Raw genomic sequence first — 23705 nt, forward strand, 5'->3', positions numbered from 1 at the left:
TGGTTACGGTGTCTCACTCCATGGAATTCTGCCACCTGCCTCCCTTTCCCAACATTTTACTGTGGACTCTTTTACTGTTATGGTCTATTGTCTTCCTTGTTGGGGGGGTTATGAGCTCCTATGTAGGCTCTGATGGGACGGCCGTCTCTATCTTTAAGATTTAATTCTTATTGCATGGGTGTAGATTTGACTTCTGTATGGGTTCTCATGGGATGTGTGATTTTCATTCAGGGTTGTCTTTCTCAGGTTTGCATGGGGTCGGGGGAGGGACTTGTGCCATGTGTGGTGGTATCTTCCTCCAGTGGGGTTTATGCACCTGGTAGGGTGGAGATGTAGTTTGAGTGTTGAGTCTGGGGGGTGGGATCTCAATTTGGATTGGGTTCATATGGTATTGGTGAGCTGTGGGCCTATAAGGCTTTTTCATATGGGGGTTCTTAAAATTGGAGTGCAAATGGGGAATCTGGGGAGGTTGCCTCTTTTGATTGTTATATATATTTTTTTTCTTTAATAATGGGGCCTATTAAGATTATGTCCATCAATGCTAAGGGCTTGAACTCTCCGGTTAAAAAAAAATTACATTTTAAGGAAGCGGCTGCTGTGGGAGCCAATGTGATCGTCGGTCAAGAAACACACCTTACCGCTAGATTCTCACATTTGCTAGGTTGTTAAAAAGTTCCCTTTCAATATTTTGCTCCAGCGACAAAAAATAACAAATATGGTGATAGGAATTTAGTTTGCTCAGAATTTAATTGTGGATGTAACTTCTGTTCTTCAGATGTCCATGGTAGGTTTCTGATTTTGAAGGTGCCTATTAATAGGGAATATCTTACTTTGGTTAATTTATATGCCCCAACACCAACCAGGGGGACTTTTTTTGGACTCTAATGGAGACTCTGCAAGGGTGGGCATAAGGTCAAGTTTTATTAGGGGGTGATTTTAATATCACGTGTTATCCTTATTTTGATAATTCTTCTGGGATAGGGAGGGCATCTCATTTGTAGAGACGTTCTCTGAAAAGTTTAATCTGTGCTTGGGGATTGCAAGATATATGGAGACTGCGAAATCCCACTCTAAAAGATTATACCTTCTATTTGGTGCCACACACCCCATAATCGCATATTGATTATTTCTTATTAGATTCTATGCTGGTGGGAGCTGTGCAAGACACTGGTATAGGTCACATCACATGCGGCGATCTGGGTGGAGTTTCAAATAGGTAAAGAGCAATAGGAAATCCGGTTTTGGAAGCTCAACAATTCCCTCCTCATGGATAAGGATTTTATTGATGTTCTTTTTAAAGATATCCAGGATCATTTTCTATTTAATGATACTGGTGAAGTTTCACCAGTGATTCTATGGGAGGGAATGAAAGTGGTTATTAGGGGGAAGCTTATTTCTCATGCCTCTTTTCTCAAGAGGCAGAAGGCTGCTAAGAGGCTGAACCTGATGCTTCGTATAGGTAAATTGGAAGTTCAACATAAGCGCAGTGGGGAGGTTAATGTTAAAATGGATCTTGATGCCACCAGACAGGAGTTGCAGGCCTTGGACTTGGCAAAGATTGCCTTTCACATGCTTTGAGTGAAACCAATTTTTTAAATTTGGAAATAAAGCTGGCTGTCTTTTGGCTCGACACCTTAAGATCCAATCGATGCAAAACCAGATTCGTAAAATCAAGGATAAGGCAGGTAATATGATCTACTATACAAATCAGATTTCTGATCGCTTCACACAATTTTATGGTGATCTGTATGCGGGTGATTGTGGTATATCCTCGTCTGCAATTACATCATACCTTAATCTTGTCTCTCTTCCCTCCTTGCCTGAGGAGGCTAGAGAACTTTTGAATGCATCCATACAAACTGAGGAAATCCTTAATGTCAATTCGGATTTGAAGCTAGATAAGGCACCTGGCCTCGACGGATTCTCTGCCAAGTTTTATTAGGTTTGTAAGTCAGTGATTGTTCAGCCTCTAGCCAATATGTTTAATTTCCTGAGAGAAGGGGGTTCGCTAGTGGTTGGAGCGAATGTCATTCCACTATTAATTGATGTGCCTCAGGTTCTGTCCTGGACACTCTTCTCTCACGATATTTAAAACTAATCGGAGAAAGTTCTTTTTTACTCAACGCACAATTAAACTCTGGAATTTGTTGCCAGAGAATGTGGTTAGTGCAGTTAGTATAGCTGTGTTTAAAAAAGGATTAGATACGTTCTTGGAGGAGAAGTCCATTACCTGCTATTAAGTTCACTTAGAGAATAGCCACTGCCATTAGCAATGGTTACATGGAATAGACTTAGTTTTTGGGTACTTGCCAGGTTCTTATGGCCTGGATTGGCCACTGTTGGAAACAGGATGCTGGGCTTGATGGACCCTTGCTCTGACCCAGTATGGCATTTTCTTATGTTCTTATGATATATAACAATTCCCTTGGTGCTCTGATTTTTCTCTCATGGATTTCAATACCATTTTTATGCTGATGACTCCCAGATCTACCTTTCTACACCAGAAATTTTACCAGACATCCAGTCCTGGATCTTGGCCTTCTTGTCTTACATTGCTGTCTGGATGTTCTGCTGCCACCTTAAACTTAACACGGTCAAGACAGAGCTCTTTATCTTTCCCCCAAAGCCCACCTTCCCTCTTCCTCCTTTCTCTGTTTCTGTGGATTACACAGTCATCAGGGAGCGGAGTGAAGATGGCTGCCTGAGCGGTCACTCTCCCGTTTGCCTTTGCCATTTTTCTGTTGTTGTTGTTTCTTCAATTTGCAAGTTTTCATGCCGTCCAAACAGAAGGGTCGAGTCCGGGTCATTCCTCCGGATCCTAGTCTCCCCTTGAGGCAAATGACCATCGAAGAGTACATCTCTTGTAACCCTGAAGCTTTGCAGGTTAGTAACCACGTTACCAAAGAAGGAGCAGGAGATCCCTTGCTGGCTGGGGAAGAAGCATCTCTCAGCCCGCCGGATTGTTGTCTCCCCCCGGTGAGCGGGTTCGCAGCTGCCCCAACATCTTCAAAGCTCTTGCCAATGATTTTACTGGGAGCACTTCAATGGATGAAGTTGCCAGTGTGGGAAATCTTGATGTGAATGGAGAGAGCCGCGAAGGAGACACTCAGGTTTCTGGTTTAGCGGAGCTGGCACTCTCACGTCTTGGATCCTCTCCAGGAATGGAAAGCTTCAATGTGGAGCTGGTTTAACAGCTTCTGGTGAGTCAGCTAGGGGTAAGAAATTTGTCTTATCCCCCTAAACCAGCCGTTGTTACTTTGGACGCTTTGTGGGATTTTATTGTTAGCTTTTCTTCCCTTTCTTCCAAATGCAATGCTAAGGTGGACTCCTTGTCTCAGGAATTGGAGTCCATTGCTCAAACTCAGCAGAGAATAGCACCGGAACATTCAGAGAAAATTGGTGTTCTTGAAACTACAGTTTCCAAATTAAATTCTGTGAACGCTACCATGGTTCAAGAATGTGGGGCCATATCCCGCAGAGTGGAACTGTGTGAAAATTGAGATCTCATAATCTGCGATTCACTAACTTTCCCAGAGTAATGGGAAAGTTAGTGTATTACCCCAAAATGAGTCTTAGGAAATCTTTATTGGATATTCTACATCTACCGGCTGAGTCTATACCTACTATTAATAGAATTTATTTTCTCCCATTTAAAAAGATTGCTAATTCAGAGGTAGCCCCTCAAACATCCCTGGACATGTCTAATTTAACTCAATTTCTTGAATCTACTTCTGAAGAGATAATTGAGAGGGCTACGCTACTCGTTTCGTTAGTGAGCATGTTTCCTTTATTATGAGAAATTACTTTAAAAATATACCGGTGGACTTTTTGGGACACCCGATTAGGATATATCCTGACCTGGCTAGAGTAACACAAGAGAGATGTAGAAATTTCTTGGCTTTACACTCGCAGGTCCAGGGTTTGAGAGCTTCTTTTTTTTACTTAAATACCCTTGTAAGTGTGTTGTAAAATCTGGGAATGATTTTTATATATTCTTTGTTCCAGGACAGCTTAAATTCTTTATTGAAGGGAAGAAAATGGTCATTTCTTCAGAGCCTCCTTGATATTAGTTGTGACTTTCTTGTGTAGAAATTGGGTTAGGTTAATTGAGGAGGGGGGCAAGATGGCCAACACATAAGCTCACGCAACTCCTCAGCTCCACGTTAATATTGGCCCCGTGCTTTTCTTAGCTTTTTAATTTCCTCAGAAGTTAACTTCAAAAAAAGGGTGCCTCATACTAAAAGAAAAGCCCGGGTTCGCGAGACTCTTACCTCGACACTGATACTAGAAGCAAGGCAAACGCGGCTTGAGGAAGCTTTCGCGAGACCCACTGTTTTGAGACTGGAGGGAGGGGCCGCTGGCAGAATCGACAAGAAGCAGACGCCGATTGCCGTGGCCGAGGAACATCCCTCAGACCCGGAGCACCTAGAGCTCCAAGCCCACCGTCTGGACCTTCAACGACATCAGAAGATCTTCGGGAAATATCAGCTATCCCAGTTATCCCACTGACCACAGCCGCCCAGAGAATTAACAGCAGTATGCTGAGTGATTCGGAGAGCCTGGCTATTTGGCTCCAAGGGTCAAATAGCCGAGGAACAGAGGAGGCTGAAACCAGATGAAGGCGAGAGAGAACCACTGGAGGTAGGAGTAATAGTTTTGGATACCAGTGAGATTTGTTTGACAACTGTACCAGAGAAAATAACATTGCAAGAGATCTGGAAATTGCTGTTAAATATGGACAAGTCTATTAATTCTTTAACGATGCTATTAAAGGAAAATATTAATAAAACTCAAATTCTTGAAAATAAAATAACAGTGGAAATTTCCATGAAAGAGTTTGAGAAAGAAATGACTGTAGTAAAATAAGTCCAGGCTAACTTAATTAAATCTGAGTCCATATTTACAAATAAAATGCAAATATTGGAAAATGCGACGAGGAGACCAAACTTAAGATTCCTGACTTTCCTAAATCATGGTTGTTGCCACCCAAAGAACTGTTCAAAAGCTATTTGATAAATGTTTTGAAATTTACAGAATCCGCTATTCCAGCAATATCCAAGATTTACTATTTACCATCTTCGAGAGATTCTAAGGAAAAATGGGTACAAGGAAATGAAGAAGATCTGTCTTTACCCCTAAATTTAACAGAGATTCTGGAAAAGTCATTGGAGATGTCAGTTGAGTCAAGGGCAACCCTCCTGGTAACTTTTACCTTCATATCAGAAAGAGACTCTGTATTAAGACTTTACTTCAGAAATTTATCTCAGCAATTTTATGGTCAGGAGAGAAGAAAAAAGTTCTTGAGCATGAGAAATGAGGTGGTAACAAGGGGTGCAAAATTCAGTCTGCGTTACCCCTGTAAATATATTGTTTATCAAAATACAAAATATAAATTGAAAGCTTTTGGGGCTGTCTCGGGGCTCAAGGTCAATTTTGACAAGTCCGAAATCTTGAATGTTAACCTTCCCCCCCAAGAGGTAGCAACCTTACAACTCAGCTTACCTTTTAAATGGGCCAAAACGGCGCTGAAATACCTGGGAGTTCGTATTGGTCCTGCTGTTAGTCAGTTGTTTGCCCTGAACTATACGCCCCTCTTACACTCCATTACTGCAGACCTTCACAACTGGTCTCGACACACATTCCTGGCTCGGGAGGATTGCTATTGTGAAAATGAATATTCTCCCTCGCTTTTTATATTTTTTTACCACCATCCCAATTCTGCTCTCACCAGCTATTCTACGTTTGTGGCAACGGAAGATCTTTGGGTTCATATGGCGCAAAAGACCTCCCCGGGTTTCCCGCAACACTCTATATCTTGCTAAAGATAGAGGGGGCCTGGGAGTCCCGAATTTACAATGGTACTACTGCGCGGCCCAACTCCGGGCCCTGCTGGTGTTTCATTCTCCCCATAACCTCCCACTGTGGGTCTCTCTGGAACAGGCTGCAATAGGGGATTCCCCACTCTCTGCACTTCCGTGGCAGCCTAAGAACTCCTGGGCTATGGGCCCTTACATGCCCTTTGCTTTGGGTACCACACTTTGCCTTTGGCAGCGGTGGAAAGCTTTGTTGGTTGGGAAGGAGCCTTATACTCCGCTCACACATCTTTTTGCTAACGCCCTTTTCCCTCGTGCCTCCACTGCTGCGGCGTCTCAGCCATGGCTAGCCGCTGGCATTCGCTATGTAGAACATGTTATTGTCCAGGGCTCTATCATGACAAAGGAGGCTCTTTGCGCTCATTATCATTTTAGAGACGTGGACTTCCTATTGTATGCTAAAATCTATCATTCTATTAAAAGGGCAGTTAGGCAGGGTACTATGCGCCTTACTGTCACATTGTTTGAACATTATTGTCTTAATGTGCATAAGTTACGGGGTCTCATTTCCAAAATCTACGCTTTATTAGCTGGGAGAGCCTCGGGCCACTTTTGCCAACAGAGGGCTTGGGTGTCTGACTTTGCTCACGTATTAGATGAGGATGACTCGACTCTAATTTTTCTGATGAACCGCAAATGTTCTATCTCTGCTACCCTGCAGGAAAACTGTTACAAATTATTATATCGTTGGCATTATACCCCTCAGCGTCTTCATCGCTATAATCCTCTCATACCAGACACCTGCTGGCGGCAATGTGGACAGATAGGAGATTATTATCATGTATGGTGGCAATGTGGGAAAATTAGCTGCCTGTGGACCGCGGTTTTTGAGTGGTTATCTCATATCCTTCAGGAATCTCTGGACATCAAACCGTGGCATGCTCTGTTAACCTTGCCTGTGCCAACAGTCAATAAATCACAACAGAGGTTCATACAACAAGTCTTTATTGTCACTAGGCTTGAAATAGCCGCACATTGGAAAGCAAGTAGTGTCCCCAGTCTTGCTCGAATTCTCCACAGACTCCATAATGTTTATCAACTGGAGCGCCTCACGGCAGTCCATCATAACCATGTGAAACCCTTCACGGCGGTCTGGGACCCGTATTGTACATGGCTCCGGGCTCAAGCCCAGGGGGACTCTGCCCCTGATGTGAGTGCTGAGTCCACTTGTTAATCTGATTTTCTCCTTCCCTGGTTTCCTCTTCCGGGCTTGGGATTCCCCGACGAGCATCGGTCGCTTGCTCCACTTCAAGCTGTGTACTTCAGTCACCTTTCACAACAAATAACGATGTGTTATGTATTTTTGCCACTCATCTATTCATTTGTTTTTTCAATTCCTGTTGTCAGGGTGGGAGGGGGGTTGTGGGTCTTATATAGCTCTGATGATTGCTATTATGGTTGTATTTACTAATTTGTATTTGCTAAATCATCCAATAAAAATTGTTTAAAAAAAAAAAAAAATACGAAATATAGTTTTGTGGAACCAACATATCTCCGAGAGTATCTAAATTCACACTCCTAATAGTGCCCCAGGGGGGATAGGCTAATATAGAAATATCAGTGGGATTATGCATATTTTTAAGTATTTTCCTTAATTCTGCTTCTTTATAATCTTGCCCTCCTCCCTTATCTTATGATATTCAGAGATGTATTACCTTTCTTGTGAACAAGATATAATGCTATTAGCATTTTGATTTTTTTTTCTCTGTATTTTTCTGAACATTGTTTCAATGTTGTTAATTATTGAAAATTCAATAAAAATTAAATTAAAAAAAAAAGAAATTGGGTTAGGTTTTGTCAACCTAATTTTCTAATAAGCTTTCTTTTTTCCTTTTATTTTAAATCTCCTGTGTTTCTCTCTCCTTTCTTATGGTTGGAAGGTCTAAATTCAGAGGGTGGATTATGTTGTATGATATTTTTTCTTTTCTTATTATGTTAAACTCTCAATGTTTCTATGAAAAGATTTGCTCTTTGTCATTTTGTAAAATTATAAATAAAAAGTTAAAAAACCAGTCATCCTCTTGATCCTATCATCCCTTGCAGTCCTCTTTGACTCCTCTCTCTCCTAGAACATAAGAAAATGCCATACTGGGTCAGACCAAGGGTCCATCAAGCCCAGCATCCTGTTTCCAACAGTGGCCAATCCAGGCTAAAATATCTGGCAAGTAACCAAACACTAAGTAAATCCCATGCTATGCATATCCAAAACTCTGCTACAATGTGCCATTTCTTTTTTTTTTTACAACACTGCCAAAATCCATCCTTTCCTTTCCTTTCTGAACACACTACTAGAACTCTTATTCGCTCTCTCATCTCCTTCTGCTCCTGACAGATCTCCGGACAAGCCATCACTGTCCACTGCAATCTGCCCTAAATGCAGCGGCATGACTTACCTTTCGCCAAAGTTGCCATGCTCACATGACCCCTCTTCTGAAGTCATTGCATTGACTCTCTATCTGTTCCCGCATACAGTTCAAGCTCTTCTTTCTCACCTACAAATGCCTTCACTCTGCAGCACCTCCATTACCTCTCTTCTCTTATCTCTGTCTACACCCCTCCTCGTGCACTCCACTCATCAGACAAGTCACTCCTATCTGTGCTCTGCTCCTCTACTTCCAATTCCCAACTCCGTGCTTTCCACCTGGCTGCACCGTGTGCTTTGAAGTCTTCCTGAACTGGTACGTCATGCCCCCTCTCTTGCCAGAGGATCAGTAAGTATTGAAACAAAAAAAAGGGTTAGTTAGGGATAGTTTAGGGGTTGGGGAGGAGAGGGAAAAAGGAAGGAAGAGTAGGCTAATCGTGTCACCACACGCATGTTATAAAATCAGTGCATCCATGTGCGTGCACCGGAACTGGGCCTATCAAATAGCGTGTGTCCTTTTAAAATCAACCTTTGTGTGTGTGTATCTGTGTGAGAACATGTATGTGCGGGTATGTAACTGTGTAAGAGCCTATGTGTGTTTCTGTGTGAGAGCTTCTGTATGTGTCTGTGTGAGAAGCTGTGTGCCTGTGAATGTGTCTGCGAGAGAGCTTGTGTGTTTGTGTATGTTTTGTGCCTGTGAGAGCCTATGTTTCATATATAGGTACGCACACACACAGAGGGGTACATTTTCAAAAACAGCGCGCGCGCGTACTTTGGTTCACGCACCACGCGCAAACAAAAGTACGCTGGATTTTATAAGATACGCGCGTATCTTATAAAATCCGGGGTCGGCGCACGCAAGGGGGTGCACATTTGTGCAACCTGCGTGCGCCAAGCCCGGCGCGCACTGCCTGTTCCCTCCGAGGCCGCTCCAAAATCGGAGTGGCCTCGGAGGGAACTTTTCTTCTGCCTCCCCTCACCTTCCCCTCCCTTCCCCTACCTAACCCACCACCCGGCCCTATCTAGACCCCTCCCCTATCTTTATCAGAAACGTTACTACTGCCTCCGGGCAGTAGTAACTTATGCGCGCCAGCGCAGCACGCCCTGACACAGGCCGCTGTGTCGGGGCACTCAGCCACCCCCCTGGACCGCCCACACGTCCCTGAACATGCTCCGGATCGGAAACCGCGCCCCCTGGCCATGCCCCCGACTGCCCCTTTTTGCAAGCCCCGGGACCTACGCGCGCCGCCGAGCCTATGCAAAATAGGCTCGGCGCGCGCGGGGGGCGGGATTTTAAAAGGGTTACGCGCGTACCTTATACGCGTAACCCTTTTAAAATCCGGCCCATAATGTATCGGTGAGGGAGAGGCAGCCTGTGTATGTTAGAGGGAGGGAGTGTGTGAGAGAATTAATATATTATTGTGTGTGCATGTGTGTGAAAGAAGATAAAATTTGTGCAGCTCTACCTCCCCCAATCCACGATAATCTTAGGGTGACTGGAAATCAGATCCCAGGTATGGAGAGCAGATTTGTAAATCCTTATTAGTTTCAATTTTGGGTGTAATTTGATGATTCTGCTCTTTTGAAATATATTTTTTGGGGGGGGGGGGGGGCGGGAATAGAACATTTTTAATTGGATTTTTTATTCATCAGATTTTTTACATTTTTTTGGTGTTTGGGAATATTCAATATTCTGTTCATTCACTTGTTTGAATTAATATTTTTATGAATATGATTATTAGTGTTATATTTCTTGATTTTATTTAATGTTTTATGAATAATGGTAATGTTTCTGTTTTTCCATTGTTGCTCTGCATGTAGAGGCTGGCTTGTTGTGGGTTCCAGTTCAGTTCTCAGCACGTTTCTGTCTATACTTTCTGATCTCTTTATTCTGTATTTGGTCAGGGACTCTCTGTGTTCTGCATATGTGACCGAGGTGAGGTATTTTGCTAGCATGTAATTTCTGTGTAGGGATCTATAGCAGCCTGGTTTCCTAATAAGAGTTTTTATTGGTGTTCTAGGGCCTGGTGTAATATGTGCAGTGTTGCCTTTTCATAGACAAGGTTGTTAGGGTTGTTTTGGTATGGGAGGTTTACTACATTGAAATGGTAATTCTGTTCGTTTATAGCTTTCTGAGGGCCAAGCCCACACCCAGCACACATGCATTCTGTTAAGGGTAGTAACTGCCGCAAAAGTCTAATTCCATAGGAGTTCCAAGTGTCTTTTTTGCAGTTTTCTGGCTGGCACCACAGGAGTGCATATAAATATAATATGGTGTTGTAAGTGATATTTTTGCCTCAGAAGACTGAACTATTGAATGTTAACTCTTGAATATTCTTTTTCATCGTTGGCCCTGTGTGCTGTGGCGATCAAAAAAGAAAACAGAATGTTAGGAATTATTAGGAAGGGAATGGAAAATAAAACGGAGGATGTCATAATGCCTCTGTATCACTCCATGGTGAGACTGCACCTTGAATACTGTGTACTATTCTGGTCACCGCATCTCAAAAAAGATATAACTGCACTGGAGAAAGTGCAGAGAAGGATGACAAATGATAAGGGGGCATGGAAAGGCTAAAGAAGTTAGGGCTGTTCAGTTTGGAAAAGAGACAACTGAGGGGGGGATATGATAGAAGTCTACAAAATCATGAAAGGACTTGAACAAGTTAATGTAAATTTGTTATTTACTCTCTCAGATAATAGAAGAACCAGGGGGCACTTCATGAAGTTAGCAAGTAGCTCATTTAAAACAAATTGAAGACAATTCTTTTTCACTCAGTGCATAGTTAAGCTCTGGAATTCATTGCCAGAGACTGTGGTTACTGCAGTTAGTGTAACTGGATTTAAAAAAGGTTTGGATAAGTTCTTAGAAGATAAATCCATAAAATGCTATTACGGTAATTAATAAGCAATAGTAGCTTGTGTTCTATCTAATGTTTGGGTACTTGCCAGGTACATGTCACTTGGATTGGCCACCGTTAGAATCAGGATACTGGGCTCAATGGACCCTTGGTCTAATCCAGTATGGCATATCTTATGTTCTTATGTAAAATTTGTTATCAATGCATAATTTAATTGTGTGTGTCTATAAAGGGTGTGGGGGGTATGTATGTGTGTGTGTGTGTGTGGGGGGGGGGGGGGGGTTGTGTGCAAGACTGTAAGGGTACCTAATACGCTTCCTTATCCATGGGTTCTGGGTGTAGGGGCTTGTCAGTTTTTAAAGGACAGAGCTGGGCTTTATTTGATAGGCCCAGGACAGGCAGTGAATGAATCGGGGGGGGGATTACAGTCATTTTTCTCACAGGGCAGTAAAAAAACTAGCACTACCCCTGATAGTAATGATGGCAGATCAAGACAGCAGTCTGCTTATGGTAGTAACTGCAAGTTACCTCCATGCATTCTGTTAAGGGTAGTAGCTGCCAAATCTTCAACCTTCTTCTAGTGGTTGAAGATTTAGCAGCTGTGATTGAATGCCAAGAAGAGCAGAGTCATGCATCTGGGGTGCAGTAATCCGAAAGAGCTGTATGTCTTTGGGAGAGGTGAAAGTCTAATGTGCATGGACTAGGAGAAGGACCTTGGGGTTGTGTCTGGTGATCTGAAGCACAGGTTTGCATTTGGCGATAGGTGCTAGATTGCCTGGCTACAGCTCTGCCTTTAAATTAACATCAAACACAACTGTATCTAGGGGCGGATTGGCCTATCGGGGGTCAGGCATCCCCCGGTGGGCTGATCGCTCCAGTCACATGGTCTGCCGTGTGTGGCCGTGACAGAGCTGCGCTAGGCAGACCACGTGACGTGACCAGGGCGGCGAATACCCGGGCCGGTCCGACATCGTGAATCCGCCGCTGACTGTATCCTCCTCACCAGTTCCATGGTCTATCCACTCTCTCCTACAATGCAAGACCCTAACCAACTCAGACAACAAACCTGAAACTAACAAACCCTACTCATTCAAGTACAGACCTCTGTTCCCACCAGACCTTCTCCAACAAGCACTTGATGAACTTAGATCTTTCAAATATAAACAATGCCTCTCAATCATGGCATCAAATTACATCTAATATTGCTAATACTATAAACCCAGAAAGAACAAAACAGATCAAGAACAAAAGGAAAAACATTAGCCCATGGTTCAACACCCAACTAAGAGACACCGAATCCACCTTAAGAAAAAAAGAATGGTGAAAAAACAAATGCCTACTAATGCTTGAAAGATATCGCACTCACCTAGCCTACTATAAAAACATGATAAACAAGACTAAGCGAGAATAGTACAGCAAAAAAATCCAAAATGGCTCTAATAACCCAAAATCGTTATTCAACATTGTAAATAACTTAATCTCGGATAACAACACCAACACACCACCAAACAATAACCTAAGCCAAGAACTTGCAATCTTCTTTAAAAACAAATGGGCCAATACAGTAAAATCGCGGGAGAGCGCCCAGGCCACTCTCCTGTATGCGCAATACAGTATTTTAATTATTTAAATTAGGCCCGGCGGTAAAAAGAGGCGCTAGGGACATTAGTGTGTCCCTAGCGCCTCTTTTTTTGACGGAAGCAGCAGCTGTCAGCGGGTTTGACAGCCGACGCTCAATTTTGCCGGCATCTGTTCTCGAACCCGCTGACAGTCACGGGTTCGGAAACCGGACGCCGGCAAAATTGAGCGTCCGGTTTTTGATCCGACAGCCGCAGGCCCATTTTAAATTTTTTTAAAATTTTTTACTTTTTTAAACTTTCGGGACCTCCGACTTAATATCGCCACTTTCCCGGTGCCTGGAGAAATCAGCACCTACCTTTTGGGCGCTAATTTCTGAAAGTAAAATGTGTGGTTTGGCTGCACATTTTGCTTTCTGAATCGCGCGGGAATACCTAATAGGGCCATCAACATGCATTTGCATGTTGCGGGCGCTATTATGTTCGGAGGGGATGGACGCATGTTTTGGACGTGCTATTACCCCTTATTGAATAAGGGGTAAAGCTAGCACGTTGAAAACATCGTCAAAATGCCGGCAAACAGTGCGCTCCGTTGGAGCGCACTGAACTGTATCGGCCCGAAAATCAGCAAAATAACAGAGAAAATAGACAAAACCCCAAGCCAAAAGACACAGCTAAGCATCCAAAGATATCACACCATGGGCCACATTTGAGCCTGTATCGACCACTGAAATTGAGAACCTAATTAAAAACCTAAACCCTGCCAGCCACGAACTCAACACAATATCTATACGAACCTTAAAAGAAATATCTCAAACCATTACACCAACCATCACAGCAATCATAAACAAATCACTAGAAGGGGAACTACCTGACAAATTTAAAACTGCCACAATTAAACCCGGCATAAAAAAAATAGAACCTCAATCCTGCTGAGCTCAACAATTACCGCCCGATGTCAAATTTATCTTTTCTTGCCAAACTAACTGAAAAAGCAGCCCTTAAACAGCTCACTGATCATCTAGACATGAACAACATCTTATAACCCACCCAACATGGATTTTGAAAATACCACAGCACAGAAACATTACTCATCAACCTATCAAACACAATTATAAGAGGCTTCGACAATGGCCGATACATCCTCATACTACTAGACTTATCTGCCGCCTTCGACACGGTCGAACATAAAAGCCTAATTTGCAGATTATCGGAAATTGGTCTAACCAGTAAAACACTTGACTGGTTCACCTCCTTCCTCCTAAACAGATCATTCAAGGTAAACATCAACAACTTCACCTCAGAGGCCATTCCACTAGAAACTGGAGTCCCACAAGGATCTGCACTATCAGTCATACTGTTCAACATATACCTCCTGCCATTATGTCAACTACAATCGCGTCTTGGCGTCACATACTTCATGTATGCCGACGATATCCAATTAATCATACCAGTAACAAACACTTTGGAAAATGTAATAAAACTCTCGGCCCCTTACTTTAATAACATAAAAAACCTACTAAATCAAATGAAACTCTGCCTTAATATGGATAAAATAGAATGTATCCTACTCAAAAGAAAAAGCTCTGGAGACCACCCGAATCATACCATTCAAATTGACAATACCTTCATCAAGCTAAAAGAAAACGTGAAAGATCTAGGAATTTGGCTTGACCCAGAACTGAATTTTAAAAAACACATTACAATGAAAATCAAAGAAGGTTTCCACAAACTATTAATTCTCAAACCACTCCTAAACCAACCAGAATTCAGAACCATTCTTCAATCCCTGATCTTTACAAGCTTCGATTATTGCAATTCACTTTTGTTAGGCCTGCCCAAATCCACCACACGCCCACTTCAAATATTACAGAATGCCACCGCTAGAATCCTTATCGGCCATAAAAAAAAAAACGGTTCACATCACCCCTATACTAAAAGAATTGCACTGGCTATCTGTGGAAAAAAGAATTGAGTACAAAATACTAACCATCTTTCACAATTCAATACACAACAATGAAAGCACCTGCCTAAACACTATAATACAAAAACACAATATTCAATGCAACACAAGATCAAGAAACAAAGCCCTGCTAGCTATCCCCTCAGTCACAACCGCCAATCTTACCACTGTAAGAAAAAGAGCAATCTCAATAGCCGGACCACGTCTCTGGAATACCCTACCGGAATGCCTACGACTACAAAACAACACAAAAATATTTAGAAAACTATTCAAAATCTGGTTATTCCGACAAGCATACAAAGATGAGATAGGGTAAACAATTCAATGTTACCCAACCCTACCCTGCAAAATAATCACTGTTACACACTGTGGGGCAGATTTTCAAAGGCTACGCGCGTACCATACACTTGTAACCTGAGAAAATATGCCCCTGCGCATGCCGAGCCTATTTTGCATAGGCTCGGCGGCGCTCGCAAGCCCCGGGACAAGCGTAAGTCCCCAGCGCTTTCAAAAGTGGGCGGTCCGGGTGCAGGGGCGGATCCGGGGGGCATGATGGCGATTCGGGGGCGCATCCCGAGCCCTCCTCTGTTCTGGCCGTGTCGAGGGTTCGCCTGCTGGCACGTGCAAGATATGCCTGCCTCTGGATGGCATAAGAAATAAAATAAGGTGGGGGGGATTTAGGTAGGGCTTGGGGGGTAGGTTAGATAGGGGAAGGTGGGGGCCGGAAAAAAAATTCCCTCCAAGGCCGCTCTGATTTCGGAGCGGCCTTGGAGGGAACGGGGACAGCCATCGGGGCTCCCCTCGGGCTCGGCGTGTGCAAGGCGTGCATGTTATAAAATCGGGCGTAGATTTGTTCGCGCTGGGTTGAGCGAACAAATCTATGCCCGCGCATAAGTTTTAAAATCTGCCTCTTTATTACCTGATAACTCTACCTACCCTTCATACTTATCATTATATTCATTCGTTCTCATTGTAACCAGTAGTTTTTCACTAGCAAAATATACTCAATAGATGCAGCGCTTCTCTGTTAAACCTCTAAAATTAGCTGATATAACTACTAAACCATTCTTCATTCATTATTAATGTAAATATGACTTATTAATGTATATAATATGTTTGTTCATGTAATCTGTTGTTATACCTCCTCCTATAGTTAATGTAAATCATTTGACTGTTCATGTCAACTGTTGTTATACCTGTAAACCGGAGTGAATGTCTGCACCAAACTTTGGTATATAAAAACATACAAATAAATAAGTAAATAAATCTTATGATTTGGAGAGCTTTTCTAGGGGGGAAGGGGTTTGTATTTCTAGCTCAGGTGAGTGGGCAGTGACAGCGTCATTAGACCCACAACCTTTTCTTTAAACTGCTTGCTTGGCACTGAACCGGTTATATTCTTTTGAATCTAGGTGGTTAAGACCAAAGTTATCTGGCCACACCAGGCTGTCTAACTTTAAACATAACCTGCGATATTCAAAGGAGATCCAGTTACGTGTAAAATTATCTGGCTACAATTATCCAGAGAGTTTTAACCAGAGACATTCAGTGGGACATTTATCCAGCTAATCATAGTCAGATAACTTATCTGCTCGCTGTCCATATCTTTGAATAACTTTTTTCTGCATTGTTTATTATTACTTAAAGATGCTGACTGTACTAAGTAATGTGGCTGCCGTGCAGCTCCACATAAATGGACAGAAATAAAGGTTAACAAATAAAAACAAAAAGCATATAAGGTGATTTATTTGACTAACAATACATTTCTTGATTAGCTTTCCAGAGCTAATACTCTCCATCTCGGGTCTGACTATATTGTGTTATTTTGACAAAGAAAATATAGTAATATAGAAACCTAATAGCGCAGAATTGTAAAATATTATGTGCAGAATTTGTACTTGTCATGTTTCAGAATTCCCCCAAAGATTACTCAGAGCATTGCTCAACTGCCGAGCAAATTAAAAAACCCCAACTCGGCTGTGACGGCATTAGGACTCTACCAGAGGAGGAACGAAGCATTGCGTCAGCCCAGCCCAGAGGAAGGAGCAGGGGAAGTGTTCTGCTCTTCTTGTAAAAGGGAAAAAATGAAGCAACTTCCCAGAACTTAGTAATAGTTTCAGTTCAAGAATCAGAAAGAGAACAACAAAAACAGCAACAGTAGCAGAACTCCAGAAAGAAAAACTGCCTGTAAAGTCAGGTGAGTGTGCGAAAGAAAGAAAGCACCCAGGCAACGTGTAACGCCAGGCTGGAGGATTAATAAATAAGACGCTTTCCTTTTCTCATTCCTTTTTATTCTCTCCTTCATGCTTTTCTTTTTCTTTCGCTCTCTATTTCTTATTCTCTTTTTCACAGTTTGTATAGAGTTTTGAAAGAGCACTTTCAGGAACTGGTTAGCCTAATGGTTAGTTTCGATTTGCAGTGGCTGCTCTTTTGATTACATTGGAATTTGTGTGTGTGTGTGGAGTTTTTAAAGCTGTCATGTAGAGACAAATCCACATCTTCCATCTGTTTTTGCTGTGTTTGCGCTTTACATGTAGAGGTTTATATTCAGTCTGGATAGCAGAGTTAGCCAGATAAAAACCGTACCTTGCTAACTTTGGAAATATATTCAGTACTGCAGCCGCGTGACTGAATACAGCCGGCTATCTTAAAGTTAGCCAGCTATTTCTGAATATGGCAGTTAGCTGGATAACTTACCTGGCTAACATAACTCCTGAAATGCTCCCGGAACACACCTAAGTTATCCTGCTAAATTTTAGCCAAATAATAAGATAAATGGCTAAAATATAGCCTGCTAAGTCCCTAAATATTCATTTAGCCGGATAATTCCTGAGTTAGCAGTCTAAATGCTTCTGAATATGGACCTCGTACAGACCTGTCCAAGGGGAGCAATGTTTAACAGGGAGATTTTCAGTGCAAGGCATCAGATGGCCCAGGCCTGGATTTCAGCACAGGCAACATCGGCAACTACCTCCAGTGCCAAAATGTCATAGGCTGCTGCTGCTATCTGAGCATGCCCCCCTGCTACAACACCGCTTGCCCCAGTCCCAAAGGATCATCAACTCCTTGCTGAAAATTCGATGTATAGCGTGAGAGCTCTCAGGCCCTGGCAAGCCCAGCAGCGCCCTACCCCTTGGAGGGAGTTTCCATGGTAATGGGAAACCCATGCAAGCAGAGGGTGTGGAGCTGCTGCAGGGCTTGAAGATACACAAGAGCACCCAGGGTCCATGCTGGATCCCAGATGCCAACTCTGTGGTGAGGGGAGGATGCTGGGAATGGGGAGAATCTGGTTTGGAGGGATCCAGGTCCCCCCCACACCACTAATGACCTCTGAGGGTGGGAACTCCCATCATTGCCAGAAGCACTCCCTTCTCAAAATCTGTCCCTGTTATGGCTCCTCCCCTTCAGAAACATCCCATCTTCCCAAATGACTATAAGCTGGAAGAGAAGGGCAGGTACTACAGGTATGAAGGCTATTTTTTGTTTCATTTTATTAGTAGGGTTTTGTTTTTGTTTACTTTTGATTTTTGTATTTTTAAACCTGACTGCCAGCCAGACACCTCCTTCCCATCCTCCAAACTCCTCATCTTACCCCAGGAGATGACTGAACAGGAGATACAGAAGTGAAATGTTTGTTGTTAGCAGGGGAGGATGCAGAGGGGAAGGTGTAGCCGGTGACATGAGAATGTTTAAATTGTCTATAGAGAAAACATAAATAACTATAAAAAGCAATTGCATTAGCAGTTCAAGTTGGTTAGCACATGAGAAAAAGGGAACTAAACCAGTTATTCCTGTTCACAAGCAGCTATGTATGCTCATTTAGATCAGAAAATAAGAAATGGCATGTCTGGTAAGACCAAGATCCATCAAGCCCAGCAGTCTGTCTCACACAGTGGCCAATACAGGTTGCAAATAGCTGGCAAATTCCTATTTCCTGTTACTCAATCCCAGGAATAGGAATAGAAAGGCCGATATTCAAAGCCATTTAGCTGGTTAACTCATAGGTTATCCAGCTAAATGACAGCATGTTGAATAGCTGGATTAATGTAGCCAGATTAAAAAAGAAGCTTTCCAGGGCGGGCCTTAATTATCTGCCTAATTTAGCTGATTTTCAGTTGTAACCTGTTCTAAAGCAGATCTAGAGTTATCTGGTCTTGTGTGGCCGGATAACCTGTTACTTAACTGGATTTCTTCGGTTATTTTCACTTTCGAATAATAGAATAATAGAAGTCTAGGGGGCATTCCATGAAGTTAGCAAGTAGCACATTTAAGACTAATCGGAGAAAATTCTTTTTCACTCAACGCACAATAAAGCTCTGGAATTTGTTGCCAGAGGATGTGGTTAGTACAGTTAGTGTAGCTGGGTTCAAAAAAGGTTTGGATAAGTTCTTGGAGGAGAAGTCCATTAATGGCTATTAATCAATTATACTTAGGGAATAGCCACTGCTATTAATTGCATCAGTAGCATGGGATCTTCTTAGTGTTTGGGTAATTGCCAGGTTCTTGTAGCCTGGTTTTGGCCTCTGTTGGAAACAGGATGCTGGGCTTGATGGACCCTTGGTCTGACCCAGCATGGCAATTTCTTATGTTCTTATGTTCTTAAATGAGACTGTCAAACCTAAAAATAAAAGGCCTTTGTGGGCCTATGGGCCCGATTTCCACCCCCTTCCCCAATGTTTTAGCAGGCCCTGCTAGGCCGAGCAACCTCAACTACCCCAAACCCCCACCAAAGAGAAATTTTATTTTCAGAGGGTCACAGGTCACCCCTTCGTCCCTTTTTTTTTGTAATTGTTTTTAATGTCTCCTTGCCATTCCCCCTCCCCACACTCTATCCACCTGCAGCCTCAAATACACTTACTCCCCATCCCCAACCCCACCTCCGGATCCAAAAAACCCTGCTGGGAGCGAGGTAACCTCTTACCTGCTCCTGGTGCTTCCAGTGCTGGAAACAAACTTCCTGCCTTCTGAAAATTCAAATAAATCACATCTACCAGCTCACATTTTATCCACATGCTTATTAACCCCTTCAAAAAAAATATAGCAGATTTGTGAGGCAAGACTTCCCTTGGGTAAATCCATGCTGGCTTTGTCCCATTAAACCATGTCTGTCTATATCTTTTGTAATTTTGTTTTTTAGACTAGTTTCCATGATTTTTCCCATCACTGAAATCAGGCTCACCGGTCTATAGATTCCTGGATCACCCTGGAGCCTTTTTTTTAATATTGGGCTTACATTGGCCACCTTCCAGTCTTCAGGTAAAATGGACTAAAGATGGGAAAGAAGGGAGAAGTGGTGATTGTTGGAGATTTTAATCTGCCGGACGTAGACTGGAGAATCCCTTCTGCAGAATCTAACAGTAGTAGAGAGATAGTGGCTGCTCTGCAAGGGGCTCTGTTCAAACCAATGGTAATGGAACCCACGAGGGAGGGATCTATACTCGACTTAGTTCTCACTAATGGAGATAATGTCTCTAATGTCCAGGTGGGTGCCCTCCTCAGCACCAGTGATCATCATACAGTATGGTTTCATATCACAAATAGGATACGGAGAAGTAGCACGAAGACTCGAGTTTTGCAGTTCAAAAACACGGACTTTGATGAAATGGGGAAGTATCTGGAGGAAGAACTAGAAGGCTGGGAGAATGAGAGAGATGTGGAACAGTGGACCAAACTAAAAGGAGCAATTACCAAGGCAACTAATCTATATAATTAGACAAGTAAAGAAAAGAGAAAAATTAAACCTATCTGGTTCTCAAAGGAGGTGGCTGACAAAAGCTAAAAGAACAGCGTTCAAGAACTATAAAGAATCCCAAAGAGAGGAACACAAGGAAGAATATCTGGTGGAACTGATGGAGACGAAGAAAGCAATCAAGAAAGCAAAAATTCAAGCGGAAGAAAGGATTGTCAAAGAGGTAAAGCGAGGTGACAAAACATTTTTCAGATACATCAATGAAAGGAGAAAAGTCCAAAGTGGTTTACTGAAATTGAAAGTTGAAAAGGATCAATGGGTGGAGACAGATGAAAAAATGGCAGAAATATTAAACAAATCCTTCAGTTCAGTATTCACTAAAGAAGACCCCGGAGAAGGATCGACGCTAGTTAACAAGAAACTGGAGGGGAGTGGAATGGATGAAACTCCATATACGGAAGAGAACATATAGGAAGAGCTAGGAAAACTGAAGGTGGACAAAGCCATGGAGCCTGACTAGGTTCATCCCAGGATACTGAGGGAGCTCAGAGATGTGCTGGCGGCTCCGCTGTGTGACCTGTTCAATAGGTCCCTGGAAACGGGAGTGGTGCCAAGTGATTGGAGAAGAGCACTGGTGGTCCTGTTTCACAAGAGCAGGAGCAGACAGGAGGCTGGAAACTACAGGCCGGTTAGCCTCACCTCTGTAGTGGGAAAGATATTGGAGTTGCTGCTGAAGGAAAGAATTGTGAACTATCTACAAGCAGCAGACCAGAAGCAGGATAGTGTCCTGTCAGACAAATCTGATCAACTTTTTTGATTGGGTGACTAAGAAATTGGATCGAGGAAGAGCACTCGATGTCATTTACTTGGATTTTAGCAAAGCTTTTGATATGGTCCCGCACAGGAGGCTGGTGAATAAAATGAGAAGCTTAGGAGTGAGTGCCAAGGTGGTGGCCTGGATTGCAAACTGGTTGACGGACAGAAGACAATGTGTGATGATAAATGGAACTTACTCTGAAGAGAGAGCGGTGTTGAGTGGAGTGCCGCAAGGATCGGTGATGGGACCGGTCCTGTTCAATATCTTTGTGAGCGACATTGCGGACGGGATTGAAGGTAAGGTTTGTCTTTTTGCGGACGACACTAAGATCTGCAACAGAGTGGACACGTCGGAAGGAGTGGAGAGAATGAGACTGGATTTAAGGAAGCTGGAAGAGTGGTCGAAGATATGGCAGCTGAGATTCAATGCCAAGAAGTGCAGTGTCATGCATATGGGGGATGAAAATCTGAAAGAACTGTATTCGATTGGGGGGTGAACGTCTGGTGTGCACGGAGCAGGAGAGAGAACTTGGGGTGATAGTGTCTAACGATCTGAAGTCGGCGAAACAATGTGCCAAGGCGATAGCTAAAGCCAGAAGAATGCTGGGCTGTATAGAGAGAGGAATATCGAGTAAGAAAAGGGAAGTGATTATCCCCTTGTACAAGTCCTTGGTGAGGCCTCACCTGGAGTACTGTGCTCAGTTCTGGAGACCGTATCTCCGAAGAGACAGGATGGAGGCGGTCCAGAGAAGGGCGACCAAAAAGGTGGAGGGTCTTCATCGAATGACTTATGAGGAGAGATTGAAGAATCTAAATATGTACACCCTGGAGGAAAGGAGGAGCAGAGGTGATATGATACAGACATTCAGATACTTGAAAGGTTTTAATGATCTAAAGACAATGACAAACATTTTCCATTGGAAAAAAAATCAGCAGAACCAGGGGTCGCGATTTGAAACTCCAGGGAGGAAGACTCAGAACCAATGTCAGGAAGTATTTCTTCACGGAGAAGGTGGTGGAGCCTGGAACGCCCTTCCAGAGGACGTGGTGAAGACCAGAACTGTGAAGGACTTCAAAGGGGCGTGGGATAAACACTGTGGATGCATAAAGTCTAGAGGACGTGAATGAATGTGGAAAAAAGGATTTGCATTCACAAAAAAGCAGGGATTAGCTTGCTTGTTACGGCGATTACTACCCCAAACCAAATAAGCCTGATACTTCACTTTCAATGCATATCCAGCATAACTCTCTGCTTCAACGGCAGGGGGAATGAAGAAATGAGGATCTATATACAGACAACAACAAAAAAGGACTGAATTACATAGTCTGGGAAAACAAATAAGCATGGGTATAGCTTGCTTATTGCGGCGGTTACTACCCCTAACTAATTAAGCTAAATATTTCACATAGATGCAGCTCCAACACTGCTCTCTGCATTAATGGTGGGGGTGGAACGGAAACAGAACCAAAAGGTTACTAAGAGCCAAGAGTAACAGATAAGTATGAGAAAAAAAAATGTGCAAAGCTTGCTGGGCAGACTGGAATGGCCGTTTGGTCTTCTTCTGCCGTCATTTCTATGTTTCTATGATAGGCTGTGTGTGTGCATCTGTGTTTAGAGACTGTATGTGTATATTGTGTGTTAGAGCCTATGTGCATCTATATGTGCGAGTGTGTGCTTGTAAGAGTCTATGTGTCACAAACAGGCTCTCAGAAGCATGTGCACACACACACACAATGGGGCGGATTTTCAGAGTCCTGCTCGCGTAAATCCGCCCAAAACCGGGCGGATTTACGCGAGCAAGGCCCTGCGCGCCGGGAAGCCTATTTTACATAGGGCCTCCCGGCGCGCGCAGAGCCCCGGGACTCGCGTAAGTCCCGGGGTTCTCCGAGGGGGGCGTGTCGGGGGCGGGCCCGGTCGTCGCGGCGTTTCGGGGGCGTGTCGGCAGCATTTTGGGGGCGGGTATGGGGGCGGGGCTACGGCCCGGGGCGGTCCAGGGGCGTGGCCGCGCCCTCCGTACCCGCCCCCAGGTCGCGGCCCGGCGCGCAGGAGGTCCGCTCGGATTTACGCCTCCCGGAGGGAGGCGTAAATTCCCCAACAAAGGTAAGGGGGGGGTTTAGACAGGGCCGGGCGGGTGGGTTAGGTAGGGGAAGGGAGGGGAAGGTGAGGGGAGGGCAAAGGAAAGTTCCCTCCGAGGCCGCTCCGATTTCGGAGCGGCCTTGGAGGGAACGGGGGTAGGCAGCGCGGCTCGGCGCGCGCCGGCTATACGAAATCGATAGCCTTGCGCGCGCCGATCCAGGATTTTAGCGGATACGCGCGGCTCCGCGCGTATCTACTAAAATCCAGCGTACTTTTGTTTGCGCCTGGAGCGCAAACAAAAGTAGGCTATTCGCGCTCGTTTTAAAATCCGCCCCAATATGAATATGTGTGTGTGTGTGTATGTGTGAAGAAGAGATAGCCTGAGTGAGTGTGAAAGCATTGGCATGTATTTGAGAGAGGGAGTGTGTGAAAAAATAAATGTTAGTATGTGTGTGTGAGTAATGGAGAGAGACAAGAGAGTTTGTGC

At 43.6% G+C, this 23705-nt stretch overlaps 1 protein-coding gene and 1 long non-coding RNA gene across 4 annotated transcripts in view; one reads left to right on the top strand and one right to left on the bottom strand.

Annotated features, from left to right (window-relative positions):
* The window catches only part of MLKL (mixed lineage kinase domain like pseudokinase), a 108224-nt gene that overhangs the window by 842 nt on the left and 83677 nt on the right, over positions 1 to 23705 (top strand). The window contains exon 1 of one of the 3 annotated variants that reach the window (XM_029608882.1): positions 16595 to 16833. The exons of 1 other annotated variant lie outside the window; for it this stretch is intronic. The gene's annotated coding sequence lies outside the window, so the exon portion shown is untranslated. Of the gene's footprint in view, positions 1 to 16594; positions 16834 to 23705 lie in introns of those variants that run through there. One more of the 3 variants, XM_029608881.1, reaches the window with a different exon arrangement.
* The window catches only part of LOC115095345, a 69553-nt gene continuing 52694 nt past the window's right edge, over positions 6847 to 23705 (bottom strand). The window contains exon 3 of the long non-coding RNA XR_003857747.1: positions 6847 to 7143. This is a non-coding gene — a long non-coding RNA (uncharacterized LOC115095345). The remainder of the gene's footprint in view (positions 7144 to 23705) is intronic.

The sequence above is a fragment of the Rhinatrema bivittatum genome, chromosome 7 (assembly GCF_901001135.1).
Source record: "Rhinatrema bivittatum chromosome 7, aRhiBiv1.1, whole genome shotgun sequence".
NCBI lineage: Eukaryota > Metazoa > Chordata > Amphibia > Gymnophiona > Rhinatrematidae > Rhinatrema > Rhinatrema bivittatum.